The sequence below is a fragment of the Sinohyriopsis cumingii genome, unplaced genomic scaffold (genome assembly GCF_028554795.1).
Source record: "Sinohyriopsis cumingii isolate HCF-2022 unplaced genomic scaffold, ASM2855479v2 utg002917l, whole genome shotgun sequence".
NCBI lineage: Eukaryota > Metazoa > Mollusca > Bivalvia > Unionida > Unionidae > Sinohyriopsis > Sinohyriopsis cumingii.
Window position 1 is genome coordinate 248164 of NW_028316337.1, and position 10817 is coordinate 258980.

Genomic DNA, 10817 nt, shown 5'->3' on the forward strand with positions numbered 1-10817 from the left:
CGTGTATGTAAGTACTATAATTGTACTATATATACATACACTATAGAAGTACTATAATTGTATATATTGTGTTATTCATAAAGTCATCTGGCTGTGTAATTTTATTACTATATTCACAAGTGTACGTTGTAAATAACATGTAAAATATCTTTATGGCATATATGTTTCTTTATGACTGGATGTATTGTGTGCAATTTAGCAGATAAAATATCAAGACTCGAAATATGAAATAGAACTTCAACCCAAACAATTTTATTCAGCATTGGAAACGAATTCCCAATATACTATATTGAAATTTTCAACCACCACCGATTAATTCAACCGATAAAATTAAACACTCGATATAGAACATTGAACCTGCAACCAAATATGTAATTCAACACATTTGAAAAAAGTCAACATATGTAACAGATTTTTCAACACCAACAATGCGAAACAATGTGCGAAAACGGGAATTCTCGACACGCGAGATTGAAATTTCAACAACTACTTTCTCCTTTGAAAATTTGTTGTCTCCTACGACACTTCATACAAGGTCACAAATCAGGCGGATATCTTGAGCCAACCTCTTTGATCGCTTGGAACTACTTTTGTCACGTACGACACTTCATATACCATCACAAATCAGGCGGCTACCTTGAGCTAACCTCTTTGATCCCTTGTCAGAAACGAGTATTCTCAATACACAAAATGAAACACGACTTAGGAAATTTCATATCTCTTGATTATTCGATTCTGAAGTTTTTGGCATAATTAGCATCAGCTCGCATGAAAAGTGACAACTGGGCACAGGCTTTACATAAAGGTATTTGCTGAATGGTGTAAGGAGGCCGGTATAGTGCTAAATGGATCAAGGCATTGGACGCCGGTAATTGTGAATGTGAATAAAGTATGGTCTCCCCCACGTCCCGTTAGGGAGGTCCTGACATGACGCGTCTGATATAAAATATAATCAAATGAACGCATTTGGTACGCCGTATTTGTTCGGGGGGGGGGGGTCTATTTTTTATGTTCGCCCTTGTTCCTAGTTTGTACGTGCCAAGTACAGCACACGGCTTAACTGTTGGGTAATAGGCATGTTCCAGCAGATACTACAAGGTGTGGTGGTCATTTTATACATAAATATCTGTCATTAGGATGGATATCTTTCCTTAGTTCGAGCCAACAAGTTGGGCGAGTTGTGTTTCATATATCTGCAACTAGTGGATTCTTGTTTCGTTTCGTATTATGACAATTCTTGTAATGTAGGTTTGCGACGATTTTGTTTCAACAATTATTACCTATTTGAGGCGTAATTTATCATGCATATATGTTGTGTTTTTTGTTTTGTTTGTTTTACCGTGGTAATGGGCGATATGTATCGTTCTGTTGATTATAAACAGGGATGTGCGCACCTGTCATGCGCCTGAATAGGGTTTAGTTTGTTCTAGTGTTCACTAATAAATAATTGGATTTTGTATGCATAAAATATTTACAAAGCGCGTTTTAAACCATGATAGTAGATATACCTGTGTCGTTCATGCATTGTTGGAAAACATACATATATACGACAGCGCTTGCAGTGTGTACCGTTTAGTTTTTTTGGATTCGCGGTTTTACAGATTTAGGTTGCGGTAGCGGTCATGAAACTATTTGAGTTTTGTTAGCTACTAGATGGAACTATGCGTTATCTTGGCGAGGAGTGGCACTGAGGAGTTACTAAGAGTGAAGTGCAATAATTTACAATTAATCGAGTAGCTACGTGGTACTCTGCTCGAGGTAGATGGATGGAATGGTTACCAACCTTATCCATCCAGCTGTTTATCAGCAGTACCGTTGTACAAAAGAGGCCTCAACCACTAGTCTCACCCAGGCAGTGGACTGATTATGTTGAGGAAACAAATATTTACTTTCTTTGGATTAAAGTCTTGGCATATTTTAAAACTTGCTTGCGGGTGGGGAGAAATTTTTTAAAATTACTTTTAAAATCATAAATATACCTTTTATTTAATGTAATTTCATGTTTATCAAGTAAAACTGTCTTAGCTTTTTAAGTACTTACCAAAATAGAATGGTCAAATACAGCAGATAAGCATTACTGGCAGTTCTGACGTCATCGAGATACAATTATGTAACAGTCCATAATAAAATATCAGCCATTCCACTATGCAATCATTCCTTTAAATTGGTCCACCCTGGTCAATAATCAGTAGATTACAACCGTGGTCATTAAACTGTAGATGACCAGCAAGTAGGCGACTGCAACGTGTGAGAGCTTTAAGTCAATCAGTTTATTATTTATTAATTTAAAATAAATGGAAACTAATAAAAGTTGACAGACAATGACAATACACAATATTTATATAATATGATTGCTTCACTAACCGCCAACAATGACAAATTGGTATCAATTGATATACATGTTTACAATATATGAACATTTTATCAACCGGCCAGTCAGTACTGTCAAGAAGACAGTACGATAAAGAAAAAAAATGGTTCCTTTTATAAACCCATCCTCCTTGCCATACGCAGATTTGGCTGTAGCAGTATTGATTTTGACACGCGCATATACAAGTGTGTGTGTGTATGTGTGTGTGCGTGTGTGACAATTTTACTGAGCAGTGACGTTAAACATATCTAAATTTAAAACCAATGAAACCTTTTATCCCTTCTGAATGCTGTGTTTTACAGGTCGTCTGTATTTCACAGTGTGCAAACCGAGATTAACAGTACATCTCATCAACAAACAAAAAAAAAACTAGTCACCTACAGTCGATATCGATATAGATTTGCACTTTCTTTGCTCGACCTCGACCTACAGTGACCTCTGCTTTCACCACCCACCCACCCACCACTTCCACTCTGGTTATTCAGTATCCCACATGGGCTATTCTTCAACAAATAAAAGCTACATTGACCGTAATGTTTGAGGCCGACACGTGGGACTACTGTTTGTTAAAGGACATTTACCTATTGGAGAAATGACAACATTGCATTGCGAAATCTTCGCTCCGCCCATCAAGATGATCACTATACAAGTTCACTTAGATCCGTTTCTTCCGAGTTTTTTCAAAACACAATTTCTACTTTAATCTTCCAGTTCAGAGTCGTGGAGAGACAACCTATATGCTGTCGTTGCAAAATGGCATGCTCAACTGAATGTGGTAAATGCTTTGCCATATTGCAGCATATAGACTGAAGCACAACTGTCCAGATCCGGAAGAAGGATTTCTCGACTCGGACGAACCTTCATGGACAGTGTGCCTCAATTGTGAAAATCGGGAGGTGGAAATGGTGGAGTTCGAAAATAACGAAAACAATTCCACGAATTAGTAAGTTATTCTACCGCATGCTACACCAGTCACTCAGACTAACATGTACAGGAAATGTTATAGATACAAAGTTTTAAAAGTAAACAAAAACAGGTAGTCATTAAAAATAAAAATATTCAAGCTATCGTTGCAAAAGGGCAAGCTCAACTGAATGTGGTAACTGCTTTGCCATATTGCAGTATATAGGACAGAAGCACAACTGTCTAGATCCGGAAGGATTTTTCGACTCGGACGAACCTTCCTGGACAGTGTGCCTCAACTGTGAAAATCGGGAGGTGGAAATGGAGGAGTTCGAAAATATCGAAAACAATTCCACGAATTAGTAAGTTATTCTACCGCATGCTACACCCGTCACTCAGACTAACATGTACAGGCAATGTTATAGATAAGAAATTTAAAAAGTAAACAAACATGTAGCCCTTCAGTTTTGTTTTCAAGCTATCACGAGTCTTTTTTTCAAGCTATCACGAGCGAGTCAGGAAAATGACATGTATTTATGGTTGGCCATAAAACGTTAGTCGTTACACCATGTATCTTAACTATACGATCATAATTGTGTCCATATCAATTTACCGGTTTTTACATTTCCACGGCTCACATTATGTAATGAAGACTATTTTATTGCATATCTGCATGTTTTATTGAATGTTGGAAGGGTTTTGCCAGATTACAATAAATTGGACATTAGAACAGCTGTCCAATATTGGATGATTGATTTGACATCCAGGAGTCTTCATATCCAGTTAGCCCAAATTGTTTAGATCCACAGACTGAAACGGAGGCGTGCCAGAATTAAATCAAATTCCAAATAATAACAGGTATATACAGAGAATGAGATTAATTCTAATTTTAATTTTTCTAGACCCTGACCCTTGCCTTCACCATCCACCCACCCTTCCATTCCGGATATTCTGTAATGTCGCATGGGTTCTAGTTCTCCTTCAACCACAAAGCTTGACATTGACCGTAACGTCGGACTGGCATTTAGTAGCTTTTTGAACAGTTTCCTTAAACGATGGCATGCACCTAATGGGACAGATGTAAACATTATGCAATTTCACTACTATGTCTAAGCTCTACCCATTGAGACGATTACTATGCAAGTGCACTTAGTCAAGACGCGTTTGATCAGTTCTTCAAAACACCCAAATTGTTTACTTTCTTTTATCTTCCACTATTCAGAGTCTTACTGCCTATTGAAGAGACAAGCTATACGTTGACATTGCAAACGGACATGACTGAGTGACTGGCGAATGCTTTGCAATACTACAGTACATAGGACAGAATAAGGACATAGGACAAGTACCTTCTTTACCAGTGTATCCTAGCTGCGAAGATCGCCATACCGACAAGAATGAAATCATTTCCACCAACTAGTTAATTATGTATATGCTACAGCCTTGTGCGAGTCGTTCTACTCGAATACTCAAACACGCAAATACTCTCAAATACATTATTTTAACATTAAAAGTATATTTATATTCTTGTTCTATTTGTGGATTTCAGCAAACATTAAGTTACATTTTGTCAAATGTGTCTAGATGATGGACGGTACCTGGTCTTTGCAATGCACTATTTCTGGAATGAAAGGATGGTTTTAGAGATAGATATGACTTCTATAATTGCCATCAGTCATAATATTAATATTACTATTATTACTATAACTATTATTACTGTAACTATTATTACTATTTTCCTATAGTATTGTAGGGAAAGAATCTAGAGAAAAATTTCCATCAACTGTGTTTGACAAATTTAAAATTGCTTTTGGAGAACGCGCTTATTAAAGGTGTCGCAGATTCGTCTGAAAAGATATGGCCGATGGCGCTGTTTCTAATGACATTCATTAGTTGTAGCTTGCTAACAACCAATTTTTCAGACTAGTTTCCTTCATTTCCTGATTCAGGACTCACTTGACGGTTTTTCTGTTGAATTTAAATAAGAGTAACTTATTGCAGACAAATGAGAATTTTAGACTCAAAGTTAAAAATAAAAACAAACTTGATTTTTTGTAGAAAACATGCATGCCGAGATTTTGACTGCAGCAATCGGGTCAATTCCTTATAAATACTGAACCAACACTGCCACTAACCCCTCTTTTACATTCGTGTTTGAAGCAAAAGGCTATTTTTGGAACATTTTGCCATGACAAGACAGCTAAAACAATCAGCATGTGCCTTATAAAAGAATAAAGTTCACTAGTGGTACAACAAATGAGCATATTTTTCATCACCCATCAACTATGCACGATTTTTTTATAGATATTTACCTCTGTAGCAGACGTACGTAAATACGTAAGCCAAGTAGGCTTTTCATTTGCAGCCCAAGTTACGCATTTGATCTCCGTGCTAGTCTGACGGGCAGTCAACAAACAAGCCAATCCATTTCCAAGCCTAACTCAAAGTATCTGTGTAGCAGGAGCATATGTTTTATAATTTTATATTCATGTTTTAATTAGGCAGAAGTAAATATTTTATTCTTTTATGTAGTTAATGTTTATTATTGAGTGAAATAAAGTCATCAGTTACAATTATTGTGTTATTCTCAGTTTACACATATTTAGCCATTTTGGCAACCTTGAACCAGGATTACCTGTTAAGAGTTTTGTTCACTGAGCAATGCAGCTACCCTGATTGCTGGTCATGCTGGGTTGTTCTATTGTGTGACAAGTGGTAAACAACTTTCTGATTGGTTAGTTTGCTACTTGTCTGTATAAACAACATAGTATGAACAGCATATTAGTGGTCAGTCCATTAGAGTTTTTGAAGGGTACTGGTCATGGCATTGCATTATAGTGCCTGATGATTCATGTGCTTGCAAGATGTAAATTGGCCTTTGTCCCATATGATAAGGGTGTATGTAACAAAGCAAGGAGAAATGTCTCAGTCTCCACCTATGAACCCAATAATGCACAATAAATCCAATACTGAACAAAACACTGGACTTGTATTTTCTCACCAATGAGTAGAAGGCAAGTGCGATAACATCTAAACCACATTACAGATTTAGCTTATATGTGAATTTATAAATCCTAGGCTTGTAATAATTAGGTTCATGCATTCTACCTTCAAATTGTGGAGGTGCCAAAATACGAAGTTATCCAGTGGGACCTGAATATTTAAATGCAGTAAAATGAGTATGGAGTCCTCGATGTTTGTAGACAAAACTAAATTGGTGATCAACGGGCAGTAAGGTTCCCATTTTCAAGATCTGTACATAGTGGTCGACAGTTCACGTCATTTGCTTCAGGGCCTGTTTTAATTCACATGATGACAGGAGGTTCTTTTACAGCCAGGTCGTAAAAGTAAGGTTCCAGGCGTGTTGTCATTTGTTACATTTATATTTGGGTACAGCGATTGTATAAGTAACATAATATTGCTCATCGCCGTGATGGTTCATATAGACAAGTGTTCCAGTTTTATAACAATCTTTGAATTGGCACATGATCAAAAGTTACACACAATTCATTGTAGTCAGTTCTGTATGAATAGCAATTTGCTGTTCAAATACGAAACTCACATGCCATATTCTCATTGCCACTCGACGCTGTTGAAACAATTGAACAGTCCGTTTCCATCACCGGTAGCCAAGAATGGAATCCCGTATGATGATAAACTGCATTTATTAGCAATGGTCTATGAACGATAGTCTGTGCGAATTTGACAGGATTTCTGTTGCAGTATTCAAATAACGTCCTCTCAATTTCCGATCGGTATTTCAAGTAGTGCATACTCCCGCTGTTGATCCTAAAAAAACGATGAATATATTTGCATCATAAATTTAGTAAATTGTGATGCTTTATCAGTGTAATTTTTGTTTCATCATTATCACTTCTTACCTTATTGTTGGGAATTACTTTTCTAGACTTGTGCTGAAGGTTATTAGTGGACAAAAGAGTACGATGTGGGCGTATAAAGTGTTTGGTACTCTTACTTCAAGCATTACTTGTCACTGTTGATATCTTCAAAATTAAAAATTGCAGACATTTAGAGGATTATTCAGTTTATAATCCAACAAAGTGACCTCTAAACCCATTTTAACATCAAATTGTTATTTTTGTCATTTGAACCGTTATTTTCAATATTAGACTTTTAAGCCGTACGTTATTTTAAGGTATTTTCATTAAATCCAATAAAATTAACTTCATTTTTTTAAAAGAGTAATCAACAGTTCAAATGTTCAAAATATTTCCTTTAAAATACTATTCTGGCAATAGATGGCCGTACATGGAATTTACTTTGTCCATCTCAGAGTTAATCTGTCTTCAATATTAATGCAGAAACTGTTTAGAGCTACGCCAATTAACATAGTATATTTCAATATAAAAATACGTGCCCTATTCAAAATGTAAAAATTCACAATGATTACCTCTTAAATGGTAATATATTCAAACCATGCGGTCACTGACGTTCCTACAGTAAGCTCAACTTTCCAACTACATGTTGAAGGGGCCACTTCAAAAGGCCTTGTACATGTTACTTGGAATTTTGTCTCAGAAGGTGTCATAAAACAACATTTGGAGGAATAACAGCTGTGCAAAATCAAAGTACCCGAATGAACATCGATCGTAGTGATTATATGATTTTTAGACAATTTAACACGAAATTAGACGTACGAGACTTCAGACAAAATTAAACGCAAGAATGTACAGTGTTATCACACAGTCTATTGTTACCAGGAAATTGCTGAAGGTAAATTTTATTTTGGATTGCAATTATATAGTTTGCCATTTTAATTTTAATTCCTGTTGCTTTCTTTTTCTCTGAATCATTACAATGAAAAGATGCCGTTTTATAGACATTTAAATTACCTCCAGGGCACATGTACGATCATGTATGCAATATTACTGTACAGAAGTTGTGTGGAATCGTTTGATTAAACATTTTATTTATTCGCCAGTAAATATAAAATAGATCGCGCTTCGAATACTAACGGCGCTGCATTCCTTTGCCATATATACTGCTCCTCGTTCTATAATTACTATAATATCAAGAGCGTGTGACTTGTTAATAAATCGTGGTTACCAAAGGTAAAACTGGTCACAGGCCTTACAAATTCTACCAAACTTACAATGTCAATATTAGAATCAGAATATTAGAATTGGAATATTAGACTGAAAAAATTAGTTTATATAACGAGAATCAATGTGACGCATCGTCTAGGTGGGCAGGTGTGCCATATAATTATTCGTCAAGTGTTTTCGATGCAATTCAAAAATATTTTACAATTCATACCTTGCTTAGGAGAATAACGGTTAATCATTTATCCGCTGTGATAGCACGACTAGGGTAACTCCAAGGTAATCCCACGAAATCATTCTGAACTGAATAACAAACTAGCTTCAGTTTCATTGTAAATTCTTAATTACAACGGTTTCTCTTGAATTATTTTGGAACTACCATCCTTACAGTTCTGCTACCCTGGAAATTGGGTGATTAGCATTCATTATCTTAGGATTTGTGATTTGTATATATAAAAACAAATAGCTTGTACTGCATCTAAAAAGAGTATATTGATGTCAACATTTTATTTTTGCCTTGAATCTGGCAGCATCAGCTTAGGTCTTTACTTTGCTATTGAAATCTCTTTTGCACAGCGTTTTGATCAAACTAATATTTACGTTAATTTAGTAATTAAGGGCACATCAACACTATCTTGGCTTAGAGTGCAGAATAAGTTTAGGCGTCCCAAAATAAGATGGCACATAACTAAGAAATAAAAACATGCAAAATTCTTTAAAAAAGCCAATGTGGAATTATTTTTTTTAACCCAAAACTGACCTTAAATTCTATCACTATAGTAAGAAATATCGGAATATTGGCGAGATAAAATATGACAAATTCAATAGTAGTATGACAGGATGGCAACAGTTTAGGATCGGTGAATGCACTATTAATGTACTGCACTTTTCGATTCTATTAATAATACTTTTACAAATAGTTCTTGCATAAGAGAATGATTTATCCGCCATGGTGGAGAATTATTCATCCACCATGGTAGCATGATAGCTGGGACCTTAGTTCCAAATTAACAATCTGAACCGTTCTCTACAGTTGAAATTAATGCAAGACAGTACACTACTACGAATACATATTCATCCATCTATCCATTCATCTATTTATCCATCTATCTATATTCCCATAGTTAACGTTGTTAGCTTTCAATACCGGCAAACGGTATTAACGTAGTCAAGTAAAAATATTCCCCCGCTTCATCGAATCATAAACATTGCCCGGCATTAAATGAAATTTTCTGCTAAGGGCTAAATACAAATGGCGACGGAAACGTGGAATGTTGATGGCGTCATAAGTATGAGGGCCACTAGATGCCGATGCAATACCTCTAGCGAGTATATAAAGAAATAATAAAGGTGGCGCTCACCAGATAATATGTACTTTTGAGAGAGTGACGTATGTAAGGTGAAGTAGTTCGCATTTAAAACATGCACAGTGGAGAGAACGTTTGCATACCTCTATGCTACATTAATGTAATGTGGATGATATTTCTTTTGGATATTGTACTTTTGGAAATTTTACATGATTTAAGCACACTGCTAACTAAAATGACTGCTCCCTTGTGTTAAAAAATCAGTCTGAATTAGTCTAAAGTACACTATACATAGCAGCTATTAAAATAGGGAAAATGAATTTTGCAGACTAGACAATACCAGCTTCTGAAAGTGCAATGAATGAATTACCAAATATATAAAATGTAAAAAAAGTTATCGGCTCTTTTTTATACAATTGACCTCTGAAGTTCAGGAAGTGAAAATGACCAAGTAGAGCTAGCACTTTTTTGAAAGGTGCACATTTGAAGTAAGGCCAAGCTGTATACTCTATAACCCATAGTACACCCATCAATCATACACCAAAATAAAGGGAATTAAAGGTTCTTTGCAATATACCTAAGATATACAAGGTCTTTTCTAAATAGCCAGTATAACCAGTGAGGAAAGCCGGGGACATTCTTTTTCTTTAAATTCCTAATCCTATGCAAAATGCGAAACTGTATAGCGCCACCAAAGCTTTACGAGTCCTTATGGGTACTTTTTTTTTCTTTTTACTGTTTAACGCCAATTTTCAGCACAAGATAGGCTATATATGGTGGCCAGTATGGTGGTGGAAGAACCCGGGGAAACCCCGGAAAGTACAATCGACCGACGAGATTCTATTGACAAGCTTTCTAGAGTACCAATATTGGCCACGCCCGAGACTCGAAACCACGCAGACAAAGGCGTGATGTCAGGGATCAATAAGGGTGAGCGCTTTAAACCACTCGGGGTCTCCCGTGGGGTTTTGTAATTTAATCAGATGGGATGATGACTAGATGAATCACCAGAAGACGACGAAGAGAAAATAAATAAATTAAAAGTAAATGATGTATCACACATGGACAATGCACAAAATGATCAGCCACTGAATTATTATAAAAATATAACAATATAATTACGAACACTTACAAGCGCCATGTAGTAGTCTTGTCTGCAAGGTTATTTTCTTCGAT